General features: G+C 41.1%; 1 long non-coding RNA gene across 1 annotated transcript; it reads right to left on the reverse strand.

The window, feature by feature from the left end:
- Positions 1–382: 382 nt before the first annotated feature.
- Positions 383–4,448, reverse strand: LOC108528934 (uncharacterized). The gene is made up of 2 exons (XR_001885341.1): positions 3,433–4,448; positions 383–2,017 (listed from the first exon to the last, which is right to left on the reverse strand). It is a non-coding gene; the product is annotated as an uncharacterized LOC108528934 (long non-coding RNA).
- Between the last annotated feature and the right edge of the window lie 20,920 nt (positions 4,449–25,368).

Consider the following 25,368-nt stretch of genomic DNA (forward strand, 5'->3'; position numbering starts at 1 on the left):
CTGCTTTGAGTTCCTTTTCTAAAGGGTGTTAGTGCTGGCCGGTGGGAAATTATAAATGGTTACTCTCAGACACAGCTTGGATTGATCCAAGACCTAGTTAACAAAGATGCTCTACATGAGGACAGAAAAGGTAACTGTGGAAACTTTTCTTTAGTTCTGCAAAACTTTTTCCAAACGATTATCTCTTCACATAGACTTTTCTAGACCCAAACCCTCAAGGCTTTTAGGAAGTAATGATTTTCTAGTCTGGATTCAAACCAAGACCTAAAGCCCCGAGTGCCTGCCAGGCCCAACAACATGGTGCGACTCAGCGTCAAACCTGCATGAGTCTCCTCCCTTATTTCTCTTAAAACCAGTGAAGCTGGCCCAAAACCTTATTTCTGAAACTTTTATGTTTCATTTTTCCCAGAGGAATAAGTTACATTCTGATTCTATAATAATCAAATCACAAAAGAAACCATTGAGGGCATTTGCTTTGATGAACTGATGAGATGAATGGTTAATTGTCTGGAATTCAGCTTCCTGGAAAGGCAAATGGAGGTATAGGAAGGCCAAAAATCAATATTAAAATTAAAAAACAAAGGAAAGAGGAAAGAGAAGAGAAGAAAAGGAAAGTAAAAGAGAAAAAGAAAGAAACAAAGGAGAAAAAACTATAAAGTGGAAGAGGGAGAATGCGGAAAGAATATTCCTTTGGGTTGTATATTTGTCTGCTCGGGCCACCACAACAAAATACCACAGACTGGGGGGCTTAAACAATACCAGTTCAGTTTTTTCACATTTCTGGAGGCTGGACATCCAAGATCAAGGTGCAGGCAAGACTGGTTTCTTCTGAGGTCTCCCTCCTTGGCTTACAGTTGTCTGTCATCTTACTGTGTCCACACATGGCCTTTTCTCCGCATGTGTACCTCCCTGGTGCCTCTTCCTCTTCTTGTAAAGATGCCAGTCATATTGGATTAGGGTCCTGGTAAGAGGAGCAAAGGACCTGATGTGAGAATTCAGCACTTGGTTCCAGCCTTGATTTCTCCCTTGGCCAGCCAATTCCCAACACCTAATCCAATATGACTCATTCCAATTGAATGACTTCTTTAGGGACCCTGTCCCCAAATACAGTCATATACGGTACTTGGGGTTAGGACTTCAACATATGAATTTGAAGAACACAATTCAGTCCGTAATAGGTTGTTTGGTGACTACAGCTCGCCTTTAACAGGTTGTTTGGTGACCACAGCTATGCCTTCCCTGGTTTAAACTCTTTAGCTCATTTCTTCTTGTTTACTATGGACTGAAATGCTATAACGAATGACTTCTCAGAGCTTAGGCTAGGCCCTGCAATTAGTTCATCCTTTTTCTTAGGAGAAATTATGTCCACAATAATAGCTAATTAACGTGCCAAATGCACATACTATGTGCATTCACTATCCTCACAACTACATCCAGTTTTTATCTTTGAGAAAAATAAGGTTTACAGAGATTAAGAACCTTGTTTAACACCCTGAAGCTAGTAGATTCAGCACTCAAACCTAGGTCTGCAACTCAAAACTCCATGCCTTTAAGCACCAAACCACACTGCCATGCCTAGAATGGAGGAGAAATATCAGAATGTTCTCTCTTGGCATAATTTAGCAGCAGCAAGTGGGTTCTAGCCCCTGGATAGTGTGGTGAGGTGGTTTGCTTGAAGAAGCAACCATAGTTTGTCTTTTCAAATTTCCTTAGATGCAGGGAGATTTCCACCCCCACTCCCTAAGCAAGAAAGGACAGAAGAAATAAGCCTGCTTCTGTCTACCCCAGCCATTTATGCCTCCAGGGAACAGGATCAAAGGACCTCATGTGAGAGCTCAGCACACTTGGCTCCAGCCTCGATTTCGCCCTCAGCCAGCCAATCCCCCATGCGCTCGTCTTCTCCTCACTGGTGTAGTAAACTTTCTAGAGCAGTCTCTTTCCCTGGAGAGGGAGAGGCCCCACAGGGGTCCTGCTGAGCCAGGAACCCCGAGGGCAAGGATTTCCAGTTCCCTGAGAACTATAGCAAGCAAATCAGTCACACATCGAAAGCCACATTTTCCAGTCATTTTTATTGGTAAGAAAATGAGTACTTTGATCTGCATCTCTCTGTCTTATTTCTCAACTGAGTTCAAATTCAGAGGGATGTAGGGGGTTTTTAATTGGCCTCTCATACAAAGAATGAGAGTGAATTTTGGAAGCATACAGACCTAGATTTGAATCCTAGCTCTTCACTTACTAGCTATATGGTCCAGTTACTCAAATTCTCTGAGCTTCAATTCCCTCAGCTACAAAGCATTAGTCATAATACCCACTTCACAGGGCTCTTTTAACAGTTACATGATGTAAAGTATATAAATCTATGCACCTAATAAGTATTTAACAATTGTTAGTTTCTTTCCTTCTTTTCTCTTCCTCTTAGTCACAATTCAACTTTCATGAGTTGTTTTTATTAAAGAAATATATTTCCTAGTCTATAATCCTTTATTACAAATATTTAAGTTGATTTTATGATATCTCATGGATATTGGCAATAAGACTAAACTTGTATAAATAAGTCTTACTGAGTTGCTATCTTCTGTAGATTTGGTCTTCATAGCTTAAATCTTTGAGAAGATTTATCCTACTGGAAGCAATACATCTGATGTGATTATTTCAGCAGCATACAAACTTTTTAATTGTATGATTTGGTTGTAGTAATTAGGCCCTTTAAAGGAACTACAAAATAGAAATTTGAACATGTAAACAATGTTAAACTTTTTAGAATCCAAAGTTGTTATTTTGCCTTCAACGTATAATACTATTTAGAGAAGGTAAGAAAGGGATAAAATATTTTTAGATTTGAAGCAACAATCTTTCAGATTTCATTATTCAATTCTTTTACATTTGTTCTGATGAGAGAACTAAAAGCTCAGCCTTCAGAGGCCACACAATGTTGCTTGCCCAGTGAGTCCATGATTAAATGTCTTCTCACATAGAAAGAGAGCCAAAACAAACAAACAAACAAACAGCTGACAGATGAGAACTGAACATTTCTCACTGATGTACAGCATCACTCTTCATTTGGACGTGAAAACGACAAACAGGTGTGTGACATTGGCTTCAATAAGTACTCAATCCCCATGAGTAGATCATGGCAGCTCTGCCTTTAGGCTCTATGCTTAAGCTACTTTCTGGTCCAATACAGAAGACGTGCCTTACCAGGGCCCTTTGAACACAGGGTTTATAAAGGCTCTACCTCGGGATGTAACAAGCCGTCATGGAGGCAAAGACTAAGTTAGACAGATTCATGGAGATTTTGGCTTAATTCCTGGCTCAAAGCTTAAGCTCAGCAATGCTAATGATGACAGGAGACAGTGGCAGTCCCAGGTGATACTGAAAATCACCCAGGGCATCTTGGTCCCTTCTCTTGGGTATAGGTGATGGTAATATTACCCTTCTCCAACATGGACTTGCTCAGTGCTGAATGCTGCCTTTCCTTCACCTTTAGATTTCTTTCTGCACTGGCTCCAGATCAAGAAAAAGAGAAATAACAGAAAATAACTCTAAGTGTTTCCTTGAATTCTTGGAGATTGTTTGCCCTGAACCAATGAGGAAGAAGGGTCTGCTGGTGGTGAGAGGGGCACACCAGTTGGTTTTTTCTGTGCCTGCAGTCCATCCTCAACTACCCCCTCAGAAGCCCATCTTTGTTTCCCAAACTCAACACAATTCTTTAAGAAGCGTAACAAAAGTATGACCCTCCCCACTCTCCTGTTGGCTTAGAGGTCAGAAAAGGGAAAATAGAACAGAAACAGGGAGTTGGCATGAAGTCCCAAATTCCACCCCACTGTAGTCATACTCTTAGTTTTAAAGGATGCTGACTCAATATTTAACCTTCCTCCTTAGAATGACATAAGGGGTTATAACTGCCGTAACTTTGAACCGCCACCAGGGTTGGGGATTTGAAACAAAATAAAGATGCCATTTTTTTTTTAGAGAGCAGCACGCTGTGACTATCTTCAGTATGTAGTTTTTGAAGTGTGATAGAAGTTATTTCATTCAAAAGAAACTTGATCAATTTTTCTACAGTAATTAGTGGAAAATCATATGAGACTGTATGAAGGTTATGCACTGTTTAGTGACTGCCTTTGACATTGCTAGTTGAAACAACTTATTGGAGCAGTAAAATGCTATTGAATGTTCCTTGCCTAGAACATGCTCAGGTTGCCAGCATTAGACAGAAAGAACTGTAAGATATAAGTAGTTGTGAGGCTGTTGAGGTCATGCTTCTTTTAGAATTAAGTTTATCTGAGATTTCAAAGTACAAAAACATTTCAATAGTATATCCAATATTTCAATTGTATAACAGAACACATACGCCCGTGACAGGGCATGTCACTGTGACAAAAGTTAGTACACCATAGCAGCAATCTTGGCATTTGCATTTTTTAGGTTTAACAAGAAAAGGACTTTAACAGGTATGGATATTCAAGGCCAATCTTATGGAGGCTGATTATTTGTTAAATAATTTATTAAAGTGCACTAACTCTGAAATTATAATGTACCCCAATGCATATACAGAGGTATCAGCTACAAGTACAGAGGTCTGCAGACAGGCTTTCCTTAATTAGGAGAAACTGGATGAAGCAAGAACACAGTTGACTATGCTTTTAAAACAAAAAAAATCAAAAGCAATTTCATTATATATTAAATTTTTCACATATATAAGGTACAATACAATATGAAATGAAAGTTGAAGAAATGTGCCTAACTAGAATGTGATCATTCACATTTCAACCATTACCAGCCAGTGCTACTGCAAGAAGACCAAGTCTGCTTTCTTTCCCATCCTTGAACACTTTTGAGTTATCCCCTGTGCTTTTTGATTACAGACAAGTCCCAGATCTTTATCCTGTTTATGGTACCTCTAGGAGCCCAGCATGAAATTCCCTCCACTGCTTCCTCTCCTGTCCCTCTTTCCAGAAGGCTCCTGAAGGTTTCATTTTGTTGCCTGTTCAGTCTCAAGTAGTCCCCATCACTGACTCAAGTTTTCTATCATTTCATCACTGAGCTCTGATAGTGAGTAATGAGGCATAAGACAAGATACTACAACTAACACAACAGTTCAGCTCAGGAAGGAAGTTGCATCTCATCAAAGTTTTGAGGGAAGGAGAATAGAGTCCTGTAAACCAAAACGCCAGTGATGGCCTAATAGTGTTCCTACCTTTGTGAGATATCACACAGTCAGTATCATCGACAGCTCATCCTCTTCTGAAGGAGAGCTGTTTACCCATCTCTTGGGAAGGTTCAAACTATTTTTTTTTCCTATTCTGCAATCTGTCCTTTTCAAGGCCAGACACAGAGTGAGAAGAATGAGACCTGGTCAAAAACATCTCTTTCCTCCTAGCTTCTCCTAGAAGGAGAAGATCAAATCTTGATCATTTCCTTCCAGTCAGGAAAGTTACTTTCTAGCTCACTGAACACATGCAATGGCTTCCCCACTTCCTCCTTGAACAACGATTACATCAAGCATAGAACCAATTCACTTCATGCCAATTTTGTGACTCAGAAAGGGCACTCTTCTATTTTTGTTACTTTGAAAATATTTGGGTTTGTGGGAAATGTCTTGGAGGGTTTGCTTTTATTATTTCCTTGCACAGGGCGTTCTCAGTGCCTGGCCTCCTCTCACATTTAGGTGACAATTAGGGTCCATGCACGGTGTGTAACAACACTTCATAGCTGCCTTTCTCTTTCCTGATTTCCATTAAGCAGAGTTATTTACATTGTTTAGTTTTGTTTCTAACTATAAGAAAATACAGTCATGAAGGCAAAAGTGCTCTTGATTCTTGGCCGTGCTCCCCTCCAGTCAGTGGCAGAGAACACCTATAGTCCCCCAGCTCCCACTCAGGCTCTCACCTGAGGTGAGCAAACATATCCGCTCATGGTGGAAAATCCAAAACAGGGACAAAAAAGCATTCCTGAGCCAGGAGCAGAGTCTTCATGGTGTTTCTGATCACTCACATCGCTCCTCCAGCCTGTGCCCTGCTGGGCTCTGGGCCTGAATCTTCACGACTTTATGTCTTGGCTCTCAACACTGTGTGTCTCAGGGCTTGGCCTGGTCAATCTTTGCCCATAGTTCAAGACATAAACTGGTTACCACATAACCTTCCTTTTACCCCAAATGTTGCATAAGATGAAGATGAAACTATGCATGTGGTCATAACCTGGCACCCACATGTGAGGTTCATGTCAGTGAAACTTTTGAAGAATGAGAAAGTGGCTGGGTAGGGCAGTGGTAGCAGGTAAGGCAGTAGCACCAATGACTTCCATAAACAAATAGCAAATTCCATCCTTCCAGGCTTGGAAAATAACAATCTTATTCTTTTTTCCTTAGGTAAACATTTAAAAGTAAAATATCTGGAACCACACACTGGACAAAGAGACATTTGTTTTCTTTTCTTTTTAAAAATAATCAGATAAGAAAAATTATTAACAGAAAAGAGATTGAGCATAAATGCCCAATATCATAAAAAAGAGTTGTACTTAATACACATCTCAAACAAAGTTAAAGTGTCCCAAAAACATTTAGCATTTCAAAGTAAGATATTTGCAGAAAGTGTAAGAAACTAACAAACAGTTTTTGTTTTTTTTCCTCCTCTAATGCAAAATTGCTTTTGTTATTTGCTCATAAGATCAAGTTGCCCCTTTTTGGCACAGACAGGGGATGATATTTTAAACTGAACTGAATCAAATAAAAGATGCTGGTGGTTTCTTCCTCTTTAGGGCATAGACCAGTCAGGGCCTTGCCAGGTCTTGGGTCTTCCCAGGGTCACCTACGGTCATTTCCTGACCACGGAGCAGGCACTATGAAGGGACACAGTATTACTTTGATATCTTTGCTTCAGAGCTTCCAGGGCACAGGCTTTCATTTGAGTTTCTGGTTGGCAAGTTCCCATAAATATGGTCTTTTAGCCAAAATAACCCACCTCAATATTGTCCCAAAGGATTCTAAAATAGATGTTAGCCAATCAGGTTTGTAACTAGTACCAGTTTCCCCCCAACCCTTCTTCTTGAACAGTAGCTCTTTCTGGAAAGCAAGCAATTACTACTGAGAAATTATTTGTTTCAAACCCATGAGCAGAGTGCAGAAAGAGTATTTTGAGTAGGATGCCAGTTTTGTGACGTTTGTTCAATCATTAACATATTACATTTTCGGGTTGAATAGCTGAAGGTCACCTAGAAAGACGGGGACAAGGATTTTGAACCAGAAACACAGATTAGAGAATTTGACCGATTGTTTAATTTTTCAGATGACATTCAGAAAGTTTAGGATTATTAAATCTGGCCTGAGCTAAAGTTTTTGTTTCAGTATCTGGGAGGAAACGTTTTGCTAAGCAAATTAAGAGTATAATAAAATTATATAGTCCATTTTAACCTACTAAAAGAATAAGGTATAACTATTTTCTTTTGTTTTATTTCTATAGATCATTGCTTTGTTTTATAGTGAAAACAATTTTATTTCACATAGTGATTCGTGTAACTTTTTTACATGATAGTAAGAGAATGAAAGAGTATGTTTGGAAAGACTTGAAATTGAGTGGCAGAAGATTTTGTTTCAACATCTCACTTCTTGATCTAGCTCCATATTTTAAAATTAATTTCTATTATATTCAGTCAGTATTGATATAATTATATTATGATTGTAGGTAATTTGATGAAAAATAGCATCAAATCTAATAGGACTAGGAATGACTACATTATAACATATTATGTCTTTGAATCAGCAGTACTATATCAAACTGCTTTTTCTTTACATCAATTACTGTCCTCTTTTCACAGTACAGCTGAAATAATTTCCTTTTTGGGAAGCCAAAAGGCAAAGCAGAATTGTTTCTCAGTTTAAGCAGCAGGACATTTCATATTCAAGGTGTAAGGTGTGAGGCAAGAACCAGGTGAGATGGGCCAGGACCATGGCAGCAGGTAAGAGCCAAGCAGCTCAGCAACCAGACAGCAAGAACCCACTGTGTCTGGAAGAGGTGACCCCAGCTGGTCCCCACTATTGAGACACGGGTAAGGTTTTTCTTGAGTCTGACTCAGCCAAGAAGACCCAAGGAACAAATATTGGTGAAGCACAGGATAATCATGATTTATTATCCAAACGGGCACACCTTCGATTCTGAAAGAAGATGCCGTTAGTATTGATGCTAAGACAAAAGGCATACATCAAGCCTACTCCAGGCAACGTAGGACTTCCAGTCACCCAGGTAGGATCTAGACAGGGCTGTACAGTTTCCGCATCAGAAAAACTTCAAGCAGAGAAAATCATTTACCAGCATTTTCATTTACAGGTCAGGCGGTTAAGGTGTGGGCTGTGAAGGAGACTTTCTCAAAGGCCGACAGCAAGTTACTGGCAGAACTGGGACTAGAACTAGAATTTTCTGCTCCCAGTTCAGTGTTTTTCTATCGTACCACATATTTGCATAGTGTTTTATTCTTTTCAAAGCATGATCACAACCTCATGTAGCCCCAAGTTTCCGTAGGTCACAGCATTCAGGAATATAAACAGTCACAGCAATAACAAACTGTTTTCCTGGTTCCTTCTCTACTTGTGATTTCAAAAATTCCAGTTTTACTTTAAATTCCCATTAAACAATTCCTAGGAGTCTCCTGGAGTCAGCTCATGTTTGTTCATGAATAAAATCCTCCCTCCACTATGTGGAATCCATCCTTCCCCTCGGCACCCTCACACTAGGGCAGCAGAAACATCATGTGCTGGTCTGGAGGCAGAGCTGGGCTCGAGTCCCTTGCCAGTATTATGACCTTGAATACAACGTTTAAGGCCTAACATTCTTCTAGGCCTATATTTCTGTAAAATTGGCCCTTTAAAGAATTACTTTATCGACCTGTAACCACTAAATGAAATAAAGTAGAGTTGCTTCTCATTGTTTGTGGCAGTTCCACTCCATAAAGTCACTCCAAATACTGAATTAGCAAACACTGAACCAACGTTCCTCATGGAAATACAGAGTTAGGTTCCTGTGAGTTACTGGTCACAATACTTTTGCCAACCAATCAATACAATTCCCTTGTTTTATGTGTGTTTCTGTTTAAAGGCATTTTATCCGATATATTTGACTGATTCTTTAACATTAAACTCCTAGCCAACAGCACTATAACTCATGCCTGGTGGAGATGTATCTAATCATGTATTCTCTGTAAGGCAGATCACAGCCTCCTTGCACACAGGAATGCCAGACAGCACTTCAGCACTAGCTTGGAGGCTACTTGAAACAGTGAAATATCTACAAAAATGCAAAAAAAAATGTGGTACAGAATAGACCACCCAAAGGACCCCAGTTTATGGTATGAGAGCTGAAACTAAAAGGCAAAGCGTCAGGAGGAAGGTGCATTCTCACTGGGGGACTTAAATTATCCTCTGCTCTGTGCTTGTCCATGAATGACCATGAAAGCATTGCAAGTATTGATTTTGGGGTCATAAATAAATTTTAGCAAGTAGATGAATGCAGAATTTGTGAATAGTAAGGAGCGACCATATATAAAGAGCTTAGCACAGTTCACGTCATGAAATTCCCTAATCGATGTTCACTGTTGTCATTCTTGTGTGGTTCTTGTTAGTGAGGAAAAGCCCCCTACCAAGTCCTAAGACACAGGAGAGTCACCTCTACCAAAGGAGATACTGTGTTCTCCAGGACAAACAGTAGGTGGGTCTAGCTCATTGATGAAGCCTTGCATCCCACATAAGAAAAGTGTTATAAATTTTTCCTAAGAGGTTCCACATTTCACCAATTAATGGGCTCCCAGTGAGCCCATTCCAGGTTCTCTAGAGTTAAACACTACTGAAGCCTTAGGTGAACATCATGTGGGTCTGAAATTAAACATCCCTTTCCCCTCCTGGGCCCCAGCTCTCTGCATCTCACCCTCACCGGGTGTTTATATTATGTGTGCAAGTGCATGCTACAACAGAATGAATGAATTACCCAACATCAAATTCACACTCAAACTTGAACACTTCCCAGCGTCTCATACAAAAGGTGCATTCAGATTTTCTTCTCCCTCTTCTTAGTTTTTGTTTCTCGAGTTTCTCCTTTAACTCTCTCTGTGCCCTTGCATGTTCTCTCCTATTCTTGGAGTATGTTCTTGAAGTGAATTTATTCCTCCTTTGACTGCCCTCAAGGTTTTCTCTTTCCCTCTCCTCCTTGAGGCTTTGTTTTCTGGCTTATTCACTGTCTCAAGTTCCAGTTTCTCCCTCCTCCAGCAGATCCCCTTTCTGCAGATCTTTCTATAATTGAGCTTGTTATTTTCCTCTGGCCGTCTTAACTTCCAAGAATGGCTTCCTCCTCGGCTTGCCCTTTCCTCCCTTGTGGCCCTTGGATGGGGCTGTTTTCTCTGGGGCAGGCCCAGACTGTCGCCTTTCCACAGCAGGGAGGTGTCTTCTCCCTGCTGTTTTCTTCCTGTGCTTTTTGTTTAGCCCTAGCGGCTCTCTCAGTTTCCCACTTCCTCTTCCTCTCTTATCTTCATCTAAATCCATCACCCTTGACTCATGTGATTTGTAGCTTTCCATTTTGCAAAAATTGGACTGTCTTAAAATAGGTTGTACTTGAACACTCTGTGTACCTCCCTTACAGAACGGTGCCTTATTACATGAATCTGGATACACTGCAAGTTACATCCTGACCTCTAAATTGCAACTCCTCGCAGGCCAACCTGTTGTGATTGCCTACCAGTGATGTGCCTTTTGTCTTCCAATACCAGACTCAGAAAGACCTGATGCAGTTACTTCAGTTCCGGAATTTTAAATATTATGCCCAAACATTAATTTGCTCTGTGATTTTGGTACTATGATCTTTGCTGCTTTCACTTCCTCTACCCTGCCCCACTTACCCACTCCACTCTCCAATTACTCTCCCACAACTGCTCTCCTTAGCATTGCCAAGCACTTCCTAAAACATCCATCCAATGACCTTGCCTTAGTACCATTCTCCTTTCCTTCTCAGCAGCATTCAACACTGTTCATTCTTCCTTCAACAAATAGTCATTAAGTGTTTCTCTGTATCAAGCACTGTTCTAGGCACTTAGGATAGGTTAATAAAACAAAGATCTCTGCCTTTGTAAAGGTTATATTTTATTGGTGTAGAGAGGCAGACACTATACAACATATAAAATTGTAAATTATTAGTAGTGGTTATGAATTAACTACACACAAATTAGTAAGTAAATGATCCAGTGTTAATAAACAAAAGCTAGAGAAAAAAGGAAAAATAGGGCAGGGTAGGGAGTCACAGAGGTGCAAGTAGGAGGAGGTTTTGGTGTTGTATGGGCAGTTGGGTACATTTCACTGAGAAAGTGACAGAGGCTTGCAGGAAGAGAGGGAGAGAGCCATGTGGACCTCAGAGAGAGGGTGCTCCAGGTAGAATCTATAGCCAGTGCTAAGGCCCTAACTTAGGACACGTCTGTGTGTTCAGGGAGCAGCAAGGAGGCCAGGTCACTAGAAAGGAAAAAGCTGAGGGAAGGCTCATAGCAAGGGGTCAGAGAGCTACAGAACCCAGGCCATCTAAGGCCTTGTAGGCCACTGTTGATCACACTCTCCCTTGGCCTCCATACAAACGCTCTGTGCTGGTTCTCTCCTTAGTTTATTTCCTCGTTTCCATCTCCAGGGACTCCTGTCCTTGGCCAGTCCCCACACAGTTGGGTTTTCCAGGTGTCTTTTTCGCTGCCTTCTCTGCTCCCTCACCATCTCTCACTTTTTGATCATATCTACTTCCTTGGCTTCTACTACAGCTAATTCCTAGAACTTTTTCCAAGTCATATCTGCCTCCAAGGTACTGTTTCTAACTTGGTATCTCTCTAACATCTCACACTCAGCATGTGACATCAGCTTTCTCTCAAGCCAGTCATTCCTGGGGTCCTCTCTATTTCCATTAATGGCAACTCTATTTCCTCAGCCACTTGGGTTTCAAATCTTATAGTTGTCATTTTCCTCCTTACCTAATCAGTGTTTAAGGGTTCTTAAATCTATCTTCAAAAAAGGAAACTTCACATGGGGATCACATATCCAATAGCATTAACTACAGTTCACCAGGTCACTTTTAGACCTTTATGATACTGTCATATATGCTTACCTGAGTTCTGTATTACAAATAATATTTTCATAATGAGTCTAACAAATCAGAAACTAACTTTGCTTTATGCTCGAATCATTCGAAAGTTTATAATAAAAGGCAATTCCAAGGTAAACAATTCTTGTCTACCTTGTCAACTACACATAGTAGCTATAGTTTTGTAAAAACGGACAGAAAAACAGGACTTGGATTGCAAGTTTTTCTTTTGGTGTGAGAAACTTCAGATCCTGCCATTTGCTGGGCCTTCCCTTGCTCTTGTTCATCATTTGGATGGCCGCGCTGCAGCTCCTATCTGGCACTTTGATTCAGCTGTTTATCCCAGATCCATTCAGGAAGGAATTCAAGGAACGAGCAAAATCCCTGGAAGTAATTTATTGAAAGTAACCCATCCACCCTCCAACCTAATGAAAGATTTCATGGCTTACAAGTCTGAGTAACTCACAACCATCTTCCACTGCTGAAGTCCAGTTTTCAATAGGAAGTCCATCCTTCACCCTATTCCTTCTTGTGCCACAGGGGTATTTTATTTACTCTTTCTCCAGACATTGTTATTTTCTGTGGCACTTCTTTTGCAATAACAAGAAGTCAGGTTAATCACCTTCCCTGCATATCTCTCCCGTTCTCTCCCTCCCTTGCTCCTATCTCTGTCCTGAGAAGCCACTGAATGGCCTACATTTAGGCAAACCAAGAAAGACACAGTTAGACACAGCTTCTCCCTCTTAACAAGTGTTATTTCTGCCTCTTAGGGGCACATAAATTCTCCTTTCCTGTTTGCAAAACTGTCCACTCTTCTTCCTTTGGGAAGAGGTAGGCAGGCTCCAAGGAGGGGCTATGCTCACTGCATGTGGCACGAGCTCTGTGTTCTGTTGGCCAAGATTCAAAACCAGCACTGGAACAAGACCGCATCAGCCACGGGGTCCCTGTGCGGGGTCCCTGTCCATCCCGACAAATGGACGACTCACTTCCAGAGACTGGCCACTCAGCAGCCATGCCCAAGAGGCTCTGACAGTGTCCTAACGTCAGAGCTAAGGCACTGGGGGGTTTGATGGTTCTGAGGCACTCGTGGAGAGAGGACAGGGTTGGGAGGTAGAGGAGTGAAGAAAGAAGGGCTTGAACAAATAAGGCCAGAGGGGATTTCTCCCTTCCCAAGGAGCTCCCAGCCACCACACAGAGTTTCTGGGCCTCACAAAGGCTTTTCCCAGCTCACCAGCCTGTCCGACCACAGCCTAACAGTGAGACCAGAACAGACACATCCTTAAAGCACTTAGACTTACTGCAAAAAGCCAGCGTAGGTGTGGGAAGAGTCCAGTTTATTTGGGCTAGGGTCTATGGGCTGCGGTTTCCTCACACTTGATCTTAGCCGACAGGCTGAGAATTGACTAGGTTGTGATTTCTCAATCAAATTTTGTTGGGAGCTCCGACTCTGAATTCGAGTGCCACTGGCTGCTGTATCTGCTTTGTATCAACTCCAGGTGCTCCTCCCACACCTAAGTCTGAGGTTTAAGAAGCACAGTAAAGCTGCTATGAATTCCCAGCCATGGGAACTTTCCTCAAAGCCTCATTGTCTAAACTCTGAACCTCATCATAACCTCAGTTCTGCCTAGCTCCTAACTAGTAGGTTTCACAATTTGATGTCCTCTTGCTGTGCTGTCCCACTTGGAACTGGTAAATGAGTTCTGGACAGGTATCCTTGGCCTGTGATACCTGTGAAAACCAGACTTGCAGAATTGTTTTCAGGCACGCAGAAGGGCTTTGACCTCTAATAGCCAGGAAGGGAGCCTGGGCAGACAGGATATTCCCTAAGTATAATGGGATCTGGCAACCAGCTGTAGGGTGGGAAAATGTACAAGGGGAGGAGATGCTTGTATGTAAATAGAGACTCATCTAGATTCCAGGGGTATACATTTGATGGGGCAGAAATCCTTGAGAAGGCACAGCTGAAACATCCTTTGTTGGCCTGACATATTCTGTCACTGTTTGAAACTAGGAAAACCTCATTGACCAATCTGATTAGCAAATATTAATTAACTAATTCGGTGAAAATGTATTTAACTCAAATGAGCAACAGATGTAATGTTCCATTGTACACTTTATTTAAATATTTATCTGGGCAATTTGGTCAACATTTTACTATTCATTATACATACGGGCATATTCTGGAAAGATACATTTGGTTTTCCAGTTTGCCATCTCTGTCAAGAGGTATCCTGGGTTATGTAGCCTGTGTCATTAGTCGTTGACTAGTTAGCCTTTTAATTGTGTGAAGGAGAATGATGGGTAGAGTACGAAGAGAGAAGTTTCTGGAAATAGTGTTAAATTTTGACATAACTTCCTAAACCATCCTCTTATTCTTTGCCGACCTGAACTACAAGGTCAAGTGCATAGGTGTGCTTAGGAAGCCGACAGTGCCCTCTGCCCCCAGGGCCTTGGAGGTAGAAGTGTGGGTGCACTCAACCCCCACAGAGCTGACTCTGAGCTCACTGCCCAGACAGTTGCAATAAAACCCTCCTTTCACATGAAAGGAAAAATGAAAAACATAAAACAACCCTGCTCTGTACCATATTATCCCAGGCAAGTGTAGGAAATCAAGTCTGAGTCACCCATTTAAATCCAAAGTGCTATTTTTAGTTGGCAGTGTCAGCTGTTATTTGACATTCATCCTGATGTCTAGGCCTTTTGGCCAGAGTTCTAGTCATTTGCTGATCATTAATGGAGTGGATGAGACAAGACTTATTAACAGGGTTCAGTTTGAGGGTACGGATTGGTGGCATAACGATCTCACCTCTTTTCTGCAGAATGATCAAAGCTCAGCAGCTAAGAGCCTGTGAACAAACATGACTCCCACCCACATCTTCCCATCTCCACCTTTCCAGAAATAGGCAGGCTTTTATCAAAGAGCTTTCTTGTTCGATGCCACTCTACAAACATAATTTGGGAAAGGTACTATTTTGAAAACCAAGACATTTTAAAAGGGGCTTTTTTCAAAATGTAAAGCTGGACTTCACTACTGATGTGTTTATATTCACGGATCACTCAGGCTTTCTGTGTCTCAAGCTTTGTGTGTATTCCCAGAAATTTGGCAAACCTTTCTTAGGCGAAGCCTCTGGAAAATGTCTTTCATCCTCAGGCCATTCAGCAAGATCCTAGAATCTGGGGATCAAGGACTACAACCCGGAAGGGACCAGGCTCAGAACCCTGTGGGGTACTAGGCAGGAGGTAGGTCCTTCAGCCCTGCTCCTTGAGGTTATGTTTACTGCTACCCCTTACACATCCACCATGCCTTTTGTTTAATCTGGTAGATAAAGCCTTCCTCTTGTTGATTCTCATGTTCCTAGATTCCAGCACAACACACCTGCTGACTGCCAGGAAGTGCTTTTCACCCCAGGCTGACCAGTCAAGGGAATAACCACAGTCTGGGAACCAGAGAAATTCAGCTGCATGTCTGAAGCAATTTAATTTATCTTAATACATTTTCACAAGTGGAAAATGTGGAGGCCAGCACTGTGTAACTTAGTAAATTCAAAATATGGGCAAAAACAATCAAATCTGGTTTTTCCCTGTGTGTCAGATGATTTTTACCATATTATGTAAATGTCTTCAACCAAAGGCAAAGGCTTACGTTCTCTCAGAGCTTCGTTATCATCAGGCATTTGAATTACCAGGAAAACAATTTGGTAATATATGTCAAAAGCCATAAAAACATGACTTTTTTGTGCAAGTGATTCCATTTCTTGACATTTTTTGAAATATATCCTCAGGAAATCACCATTGCACACAAAAATTTAGATGACTGAACAATCATCTTGAAACAGACCAAATGTCCAACAAGAGGAGATTTAGGATAAGTAATGATTAATTCATGTCACAGAATACAATGCAGCCATTTAAAACCTGTATCTGTGAAGAATAGTTAATTGCATGGCGAATATTCCATATCAAACACACAAAAATGATAGAGAGAGAGAAAAAGAGAGAGGGGATTGAAGGGTTGATGGGGTGGGGGTGATGAGATTGGAAGCTGGGAGACAAGAGAAGAATAGAATGTGAACAGCTGTACTTCTGATATGTGGGATCACAGGGCAGGGGCAAGGTGTGGGCTATTCCCTGGAATGTCAAGATGAGCACATACGCTCTACAGAGGACTTGTCTACTGCTCTGTTGGTTGGTGTTGGTAAGCTATTCCTGAAAATTTTAGAGTACTGAGAAGCAAGGGTAAGTGAAATTATGAGCAAATGGAGACCACATACCCTCTGCTCAGAACAGGAAGTCACTCCACTTACGGGGCATTCTTGACATGTTTAATTAAACTCTTCTTTAATTAAAAATTAATACCAATGAAGAGTCCTTCATCTCCAAGCTTTCTTATAACCATAGCACTATGCATCAGTCTTTCCTTCCCAGGTGCACTTCTTGAACTATCAAAGTCAACTTGCTTGTAATCTATTCACTTTTCAGCTCATTAAGACTGGGCTTTGACTTGCAGCACATCTTTGAAATTGCATTGACAAAGATCCCCAGGTGGCTTCCTAATTGACAGTAGACTCTTTCATGTTCTCAACTACTTGGACCCACTTCCATTTTTAACAGCATTTAACCATTTCTTGTTGAAATTTTCTCTAACACTCTTCAAAGAGGTCATTCTCACCTGGTTCCCCTTCTCTTTCTCTCTTACCATTTCTTCTATTTCTCCTTTGCTGGCACCTCCTATTAGGCCTGGCCATTTCCACTGACCTCCTAAAAAATATCTCCTTATCTTTCAAGACTTAGCTCAAAGTTTAATACCACTGTGGAGTCTTTGTTCACCCACTCAGGTTACCTACTGGCCTCCCCAGAGGCGGACTGATGTGCAGGTTAATTAAACTTCAGCATCAGAGCCCTTTATTTGCAAAGACCTTGGGCCTCATATGTTCATGAGGTCCAAGATCTTTGTAAAATTTGCAGCTCTAATCTATTTTAATTGTGACAGGTTAAGTCTAGGGTTTCTTTCTACTCTGATCAGTCCGTAATCCCCTTTGTACAAGTCTCCTCAAGTTGGGTAGCTTGGAATGGCTGAGAGCACTTTGGGGATTCAGCTTAGGGAGAGCTGAGTTAGAGAATCACTTATTTGGCTTTAATAAGCTATATTTACGTGGTTTATAATCACTTCAATGTCTACTGAAGTGACACTAGCTATCTGGTGTAGCATTGGCTTCTAGGAATACCTCCTACTGCCCATGGGGCTGCCCTGTGCTGTGACACTCAGGGGCAGGCAAGGCCAAAGGCTACATCACAGTAAGAATGGCCTGATGTGCCTAGCACTTTGTGAAGGTACTTAGGTGAAACAAGGTTTTAAATCTATTGAACTTCTTTCCGATCTTTAAGTATACAAACCTGTAAGAGAATGATTTGGCTTTCAATCAGATCTAGTCAAAAATATCAATAATTTAAAAAACAAAGTTCAATGAACCATGCTGGAGGAGAGACTGAATTATGTTTCTGGTCTCTCTATAGAAAACTATATTTAAAAGTCATTGTTACATGAAGACATTATCAAAGAGTACACAGCCAATATATATGAGGAAAAATCTAACAGAGGTTTGTTAGACAGTTCGTTAAGAAAAATACCATGTAGGCTTTTTTTCGCCTCTGGATTTTGTGATGCTTATGGTATTTGTTAGATTTTTTTTTTAATTTGAAATTTGTTGTAATTTCTTTCCTCACTTTGAATAAAAATTCCCTTTTATACTTAAATATATATTTGTAATTTAAAATTCTTTTTCTTAAAGAGAGTTCTGCAAATCACACTAACTTCAGGTTGCACAAAATTGAGTTCCCCTGGCCTCCCCTACAGACCCCAGATAGCAGCCTCAATTCTTCACCTTGTAGCTCCATTGCTTAGACCAGGCCCAAATGCCCACTGCATGCTCAAAAAATGTTTGCTGAAAAATATTTATCTAAATATTGATATTTAGATTAATACTTAGATAAATATTAAATATTAAAAACATTTATCTAAAATATTATGATGTCACACTTAGAGTTCACTTGATCTTAATGAACTCAGAGAATAACAGCATTAGTACACCCTCAAAATCCAATCCCAGTTCAGAGAAATGGCCTTCAGTTTATATGCTCCTCTGCTCATATAGTGCTTCCTCCCACTGGATCTCATTTAATCTTTACCATGTCCCCAACTCCTAATAATTTAGAGACACAATAAAGGAGAAGAGTAGGAACATCTATCATAGGTGACTCACAGTATAGTGTGCAACAAAGTAAAAAAGAAATTAAAGAACGATGATGGAAAATACCTGCCAAGCACCCCTTGAAACAGTGGGTTCCTGAAATTCCATTATCTGCAGAGACTGCCCATCAGTTAGGAGAAGAGTCAGGGCCTAATGTCTTATCTTCAAACATCAACTCCTTTGCTTTATGACTTTGCTTTGCCTTAAGGCCTTGTTATTTCAGGTGACAAACTCTACCCAGAGGGCTAAATTATAGCTATCCAGCCAGTTGCTCAGTCTGCAGAGTACACACCCAAGTCTAGCTTTTTCAAGTTTCAATCTACCTCTTGCTGGTCTTCTGGGGAAACTCTTTACATGGGGTTCCAGATACACTTGCCTTAGGCTGAGTCTAATATTGATTCCTTTCTTAAGTCATTGAGTCTTAATTCTGGAGTCATGGCTATTTAATTTGCTCCTTTCCCTGGGTTTTATAATCAGAGTCCTATGACCTCACTGCAACCTTGACCTCCACCCTCATTCAAGTTCTTTATTGCTTTGATGACTAGTCTTTCCCTAACATTTAGGTTTTCAAAACCATGGAAATGCTGTCCTATTCTTTTATCCTTTGTAGATGTTCATCTGACATCTTTATCATCAGATCCTCTACCTTGGCATCCCCTCTCTCTAAAGATATTACAAGCAAATTTTCCAAAGATAATTCACATTTTGCTGAAATATAGCTCCTCTGGTTCAATCTGCTTATCTTCCATATTCTGATCCTGTCAGTCAACTTATAAATAAATATAAAACTGACATCCCCAAACCCATGTCTACAGTCCACTTATCCACTATACACCTGCTTTCTATGAGAGAGAGAGAGAGAGAGAGAGAGAGAGAGAGAGAGAGAGAGAACCCACAGATGAGCCCAGGAGTTATGAATCAAGGAAAAGGCCTGGGTAACCCAATTGAGAAGTCAATAAAAGTAAACACAATATAGTCAGTATAAATAAAAGAAGAGGCCATGGGAAAAACCAGCCATGAAGAAGGCAGAATTTTCATCCAACATTCTAAATAAAATAAAAAGAAGATCTGGAAAACCAAGTTGTGAATGGCTTTCTAGAGAAAATTGAAAAATAAATCTAAAGCCTTGAAGCATAGGACAGATACCTGAAACAAGAAGCAAAATAAAGAAAATATACAAGTATATATCTCAGTGGCAAGAGAAACATTATCTTCTTCTGTAAAGAAAGGCCAACCAAACTGAAGATACAACTTTTGGGCCTTTGAGGTCCATATGGGAAAACAGTGAAGAAGAAAAGCCAATCACCAAGACAAAAATGTGGGCAAATTATCTTCATACCTTGTAAAGAAGAGCTTTGCAGTTCATTTTTTTTAATGTGCTGCATTTTGAGATCTGATATTTAAAAGAATAATAACTAGATTAAAATAGAAATGAATTAGCACAAGAAATGTAGAAGGTTAAAAAGAGAACACTTAAAACATTAATTCATATGAGAATTACTTGGAGGTGGAGTCAAAGTATATTCAAGTCTGAAGATATAGGGACAATGCATTTCAAATACATTAAGAATATTTGCTTCTTGTTTTGGAATAAATTTGGGATGACTCCAATGACCAGTTACTCATAATTATAAGTTTTTCAGAATCATAAATTCAAAACCAATTAACAATAGTCCCAACCTGGATTTCTCCCCAGTTCCCTTGATAAATTGGCTGTGGGTGTCTCTTGATAGAGAAATATAACCAAGTTCCATTAGAATTTTTCAGAGGCTCTGACATTCTGCCACCAACACACAGGAAGCAAACAGGTTTTTTTCTACTGCTGTTGGTGTACTTTGTGCTCAGAGAATAGAATATCCCAGGGGAGTGTCAAACCATGAGAAAAGGAAAGATATTAAAATCTGCATCATCTGGTCTCGGCCATGTTTGGAGGATGGTGTTTTGCATATGCTGATAGTGTGACCCTGTGTTTACACTAGAAAACTTGTTGCAGGGTGCGGTGGCTCACGCCTGTAATCCCAGCACTTTGGGAGGCTGAGGCGGGCAGATCAGAGGTCAGGAGATCGAGACCATCCTGGCTAACATGGTGAAACCCTGTCTCTACCAAAAATACAAAAAATTAGCCGGGCGAGGTGGCGGGCGCCTGTAGTCCCGGCTACTTGGAGGCTGAGGCAGGAGAATAGCGTAATAGCATGAACCCGGGAGGGGGAGCTTGCAGTAAGCCGAGATCGTGCCACTGCACTCCAGCTTGAGTGACAAAGTGAGACTCCTCCGTCTCAAAAAAAAAAAAAGAAAAAAAGAAAACTTGTCCTACTCCAAGTCAGAATAAATGTGCACATCTTTGACAAATGAAAGGCTCCACCTGGGAAAACAGGAGCCTCAGGATTTTACTCTCTCCAGGTCACTAAATCTTGGTGTCTTGGAGTAGACAAAGGCCAGTGACAATATCCACACCATTCTTCATCCCCTTTTTCACCCCCTCGCTAGGACTACAGAATTTCCAGGGACTGGATATCAGTTGTTAACCAAACACAGTGACCATCACTGCTTTCTGTCAGTTCACAAGGAATCCCCCAAAAGTAATTCTAGCAGTATGAAACGGCAAGAAAAGTAAGACAGAAAGGTGCTTTTCTTTCTGTTTATCCTAGAAAATGGTCCCCCAAAAGGATTTCCGAAAGCCATTGTACAGGATTGCATGGTAGACAGATATACTCATACCAAGGAGATGTGTTACACTTTCCTGATTGTTACAAAGAAACACACCCCTATTCTTTTCCACCTCCTAACCCCATTCTTGTGTCTGCTTGGTACTCCTGACTTTGGCATATTTCCCTGGCAGGGGAGACAGTTTGTATAATCTCTGAAGTCTTGTCCCAGGAGGAGACCCAACCTTACAAAAAGAGTTGTGTTTCCTGAGGAGGCACTGAATAGCCTCACTGTTTTCTCAGGAAGATGCTGATGTGTCCACTTTGTGCTTAATCAACCACAGGCCCAGATAATTCAAGCAAAGAGCTACTGTAAAGAGTTCACATCTGAACTGTTTCGGATAACTTATTGGCAAGAATAGAAGTGTTCCAAGTTAGGGCTATTTCTCACACAAGAAAAGCAGGCATTACTTGGTTGACATGTCTCCCAACAAGCTCAGCTTTCACTTCTTTAGCTGCAGTGAAAGGTATTATCTCCATGAGCCAAATTTTAGGTAGGTATTGCAATAAGGGCCGTCTTGGTCTATAAGAGCTCATCAACACAGGTCCCAACTGGAATTTATACATCTTGGGAATACTTTCATTGATGAATTGGAAACATATTACTTGAATCAAAGGGAAATATCTAAATTCTAAAAATTTAAACTAGCTCTGATAGTCTCACGAAATTGATATTATTTTGATACAATGTATCAGTGAAACCTAATTTAGATAGGCAAGATTCAGGATTAAGATCACTGGCATTTTAAAAAGGTGACCCCTAAATTATTTGACCCTCTTTCTATTGAGAGACAGGTCTATGTCCTCTTCTCATAAGTCTGGCCTTTATGACTTCTCGATGAGCTGGATTCAGAGAAAGAAACACTATGCTAGTTTTCATACCCAGGTTTCAAGATGCTGGGTTTTCATAATCTATCCCTTGGGATGCTCATACTTGAGATTCAACCACCATGTTGTAAGGAAGCTCAGGCAGCACATGAAGAGACCCACTTGAAGAGAAGCAATATCCCTAGCCCACACTCTCACTGACTTCCCAGGTAACAGTACCAATTTGCCAAGCATGTAAGTGAGCCATCATGAAAGTGAATCTGCCAGCCTTAAGTCAATCTGCCCAAGCTGACCCCCGTGTTGAGTAGATGAGTTGTCTTTGCTGAGCACTAAAAAAATTGTATTTTCATGAGCAAAATAAATCCTTTCTTGTTGTTGAAGTGTTTAAATTTTAGGGTAGATTATTATGAAGCAATATATAACTGATACAGTCAACTTGCCACAAGATATTTTTGCAATCCAAAGATTTAAAATAGATAAGGAGGTAGGACAGATAATCTTGTAGAAGCTATGGAGGATAGAGCCTTGGCCAAGGGCACCCCACATGGCAGATGTGGGGAGACTCGTGGAGATTTACATGTCAGGGAAAGTCAAGAACAGGAGGGTGGGCAGAGAGAGGCCCTCGACCAGTGCAAGTCAAGAAAGAAAGATTAAGGGACCATCAGCTACAAGATACCAACAACAAAATGAGCCTAACTCTCCAAAGCAGGTGGCAGCCAGGGCCCACTCAAAGTCCAGCACCAGGCCAAGGGTCCTCTTCTCTCATGCATTGAGGGTACATGAGCTGCACTCCCATTACCCAGATATCACCTTACACAGAGTTCCAAGAAAAGGGGAGACATTCAAAAGCCTAAGCAATTATCCCAAAGCATTGATTTAACTCTTGGAGACAGTTTAAATGATAGAACCAAATTGAACTGAAATTAGTGTGTATATGGGAAGTGGAGAGAGTTACCACTCAGTAAGCTGGAGCCTCCTGAGGATTTTGTATCCCATTGACCAGTGTCTGTACTAAATGCCTACCTAGCCCTTGATGCTTTCTTATTCTTCCTACCACAGAGTGATTTGATTTCTTTTTTGGCAACACTATTCCCCAGGCTTGCCCAATCATAAAAAATCAACTGGAGAATTTATTAAAAATACGGATTCTTATATTTTATATACAGTCCCACCTAGCTCTAACTGAATTAAAATCTCTAAGGGAGAGTCTGGGAATCTGCACTTTTTACAAGCACTTCTGTTGATTCCTGTGCTCAATTTGACAAACACTGCTCTAAGTTCTAGCTGAGCTTCACCACGTTAAATATGATCCTGCTCTAAGGTCTCTAAGTCCTGCTGCCTGACAGGCTGCTCCTGGCTGTGTTTGCAACTACTATGGAAATATGGTGTTACTCTTCTTGGACCACAATTCTTCCTGATTATATTTCTTTCCCTTAAATGTTTGGAGTCAAAGTGTTATTTCATCATCATGCTTACACACAGCCAAATTAAATTATGTCAAATTTGGTTAAAGATTTCAAGTCCTTTAAGTCATGCAGATGAATCAACAGCTTGGATGGCTGCATTTCCATGTGTGAACCTGGCCATCCAGATTGGTTTGGGGTGGATGGGGCCAATCAGAGCAAAGCTAATGGTTTGTGTTCCCTGTTGAGGCAAGGAGTGCCCTTTCTCTACCCCAGATGTGAACAGGGGATGCATATATCCCTGTTTGCAGGGGTATTAATTATAACCTTTGGGGGAGAATCCCAGAGGTGAAGGTGATTCTACATGTTTAATCTGCTCACCAAGAAAGTTTGTAATTACTACACCACACAGAGAGCAAGAACCTATGATCCTATCAGACGCAGTCTAGACCCTGGAGAAAATAAAGGTAAAGTAGCCAGGAATCCTAGTAATTTACAGTAAAGAAAGAAGATGGCAAGAAATGTGCATGACCTGAAGGCAATTTAAAGAGAATCTGTGGCTCATACAGGAAAAGCCCTTCTCTTCCGGGCACTGAGTCATCAGTGTCAGCCTCTGGAGAGCAGTGCAGGGGATGTGTAGTCAACTGCAGATCAGCTGGACACAGCAGGCCCTCTGGATAATGGACTGTTTGGAAAGGGGGACAGAAGGATGAGTAGGATATGGTCCCTGTCCTCCCATTGTAAACAAACTTTTCAGCCTATGTGGGAAGTGGCCAGGGTGTGATCACAGTCCTGTGGGGGCACCAGGAAGAAGCCACCTGCCCTGCCACCAGGGATCAGGAAGGGTTCTAAGAATGAACCTGATTCTGAGAATGAGTAGACTTTAGTTGTTGGATTGTTTGCATTGTTTGATTCATTTTGTTTTTGTATTTTACCATGTTTTACTATGTTCCAACAAAGATTTGAAGCAATTTTGAGTTGGGATGTTCCAAGTGGAAGTGCACCGAGGGCAGAGAAAACAGCAGGAACTGAGGCATAAAATCATGATAAATGAACACAGCCAGAGTAGTAAGTCAAAAGGGGCAAGTGGGGCAGTAAGAATTGTGGCAATGACATTGTTAGAAGGTGATTTCACCCAGCTGGGCTGGGCACAGTGGCTCACACCTGTAATCCCAGCACTTTGGGAGGCTGAGGTGGGCAGATCACTGGAGGTCAGGAATTTGAGACCATCCTGGCCAACATGGTGAAACCCCATCTCTACTAAAAATACAAAAATTAGCCAGGCATGTTGGTGCACCCCTGTAATCCCAGCTACTACCAGCTACTACCTCAGGAGGCTGAGGCAGGAGAATCACTTGAAGCTGAGAGGCAGAGGTTGCAATGAGCCGAGATAATGCCACTACACTCCAGCTGGGGAGACAAAGCAAGACTCTGTCTCAAAAAAGAAATAAAAATAAAAAATAAACAATAAACAAAATCTTCAAGGCTGAACACATATGGGATGTGGTGACTTAAAGAAAGGGGGAATCATTGAGAACAACTCTGAAGTTTCTAGTTTTGGCACACACTAGATGGAAACATAATTAGCCAAGATGGAAAATACAGGATAACCCTCAGGTCGAAGAAGAAGGGAGCTGTTTGTGCTTCTACAACAGAACACCTGGGTAATTTATAACGGCCAGAAACGTATTGTCTCACAGTTCTGGAGTCTGGGAAACCCATGATCAAAGTGCCGGCATCTGGTGAGAGTCTGCTTGCTGGGTCCTCACATAGTGGAAGGAGGAAGGAAAAGAAAGCAAACTCACTCCCACAAACCCTTTTTATAGCAGCATTCATCCACTCATCAGGGCAGAATCTTCATGACCTAAACACCTCCCAGAAGGCCCTGCTTCCCAACACTGCTGCATTGGAGATTACATTTCCAACACATCGATTTTAGGTGACACATTCAAACAATAGCAGACACCCACGCAGGTGTGAAGCACTTACTTCAGAACCACTCTGTTCAGAACTGAAAAATATAGGTTATGTAAAAGAAACATCTTGGAACAGCTACCAGCCACAGCTGGGAGCTTAAGCTCCAACCTCGGGA

The sequence above is a fragment of the Rhinopithecus bieti genome, unplaced genomic scaffold, assembly GCF_001698545.2.
Source record: "Rhinopithecus bieti isolate Rb0 unplaced genomic scaffold, ASM169854v2 scaffold_5273, whole genome shotgun sequence".
Lineage (NCBI taxonomy): Eukaryota > Metazoa > Chordata > Mammalia > Primates > Cercopithecidae > Rhinopithecus > Rhinopithecus bieti.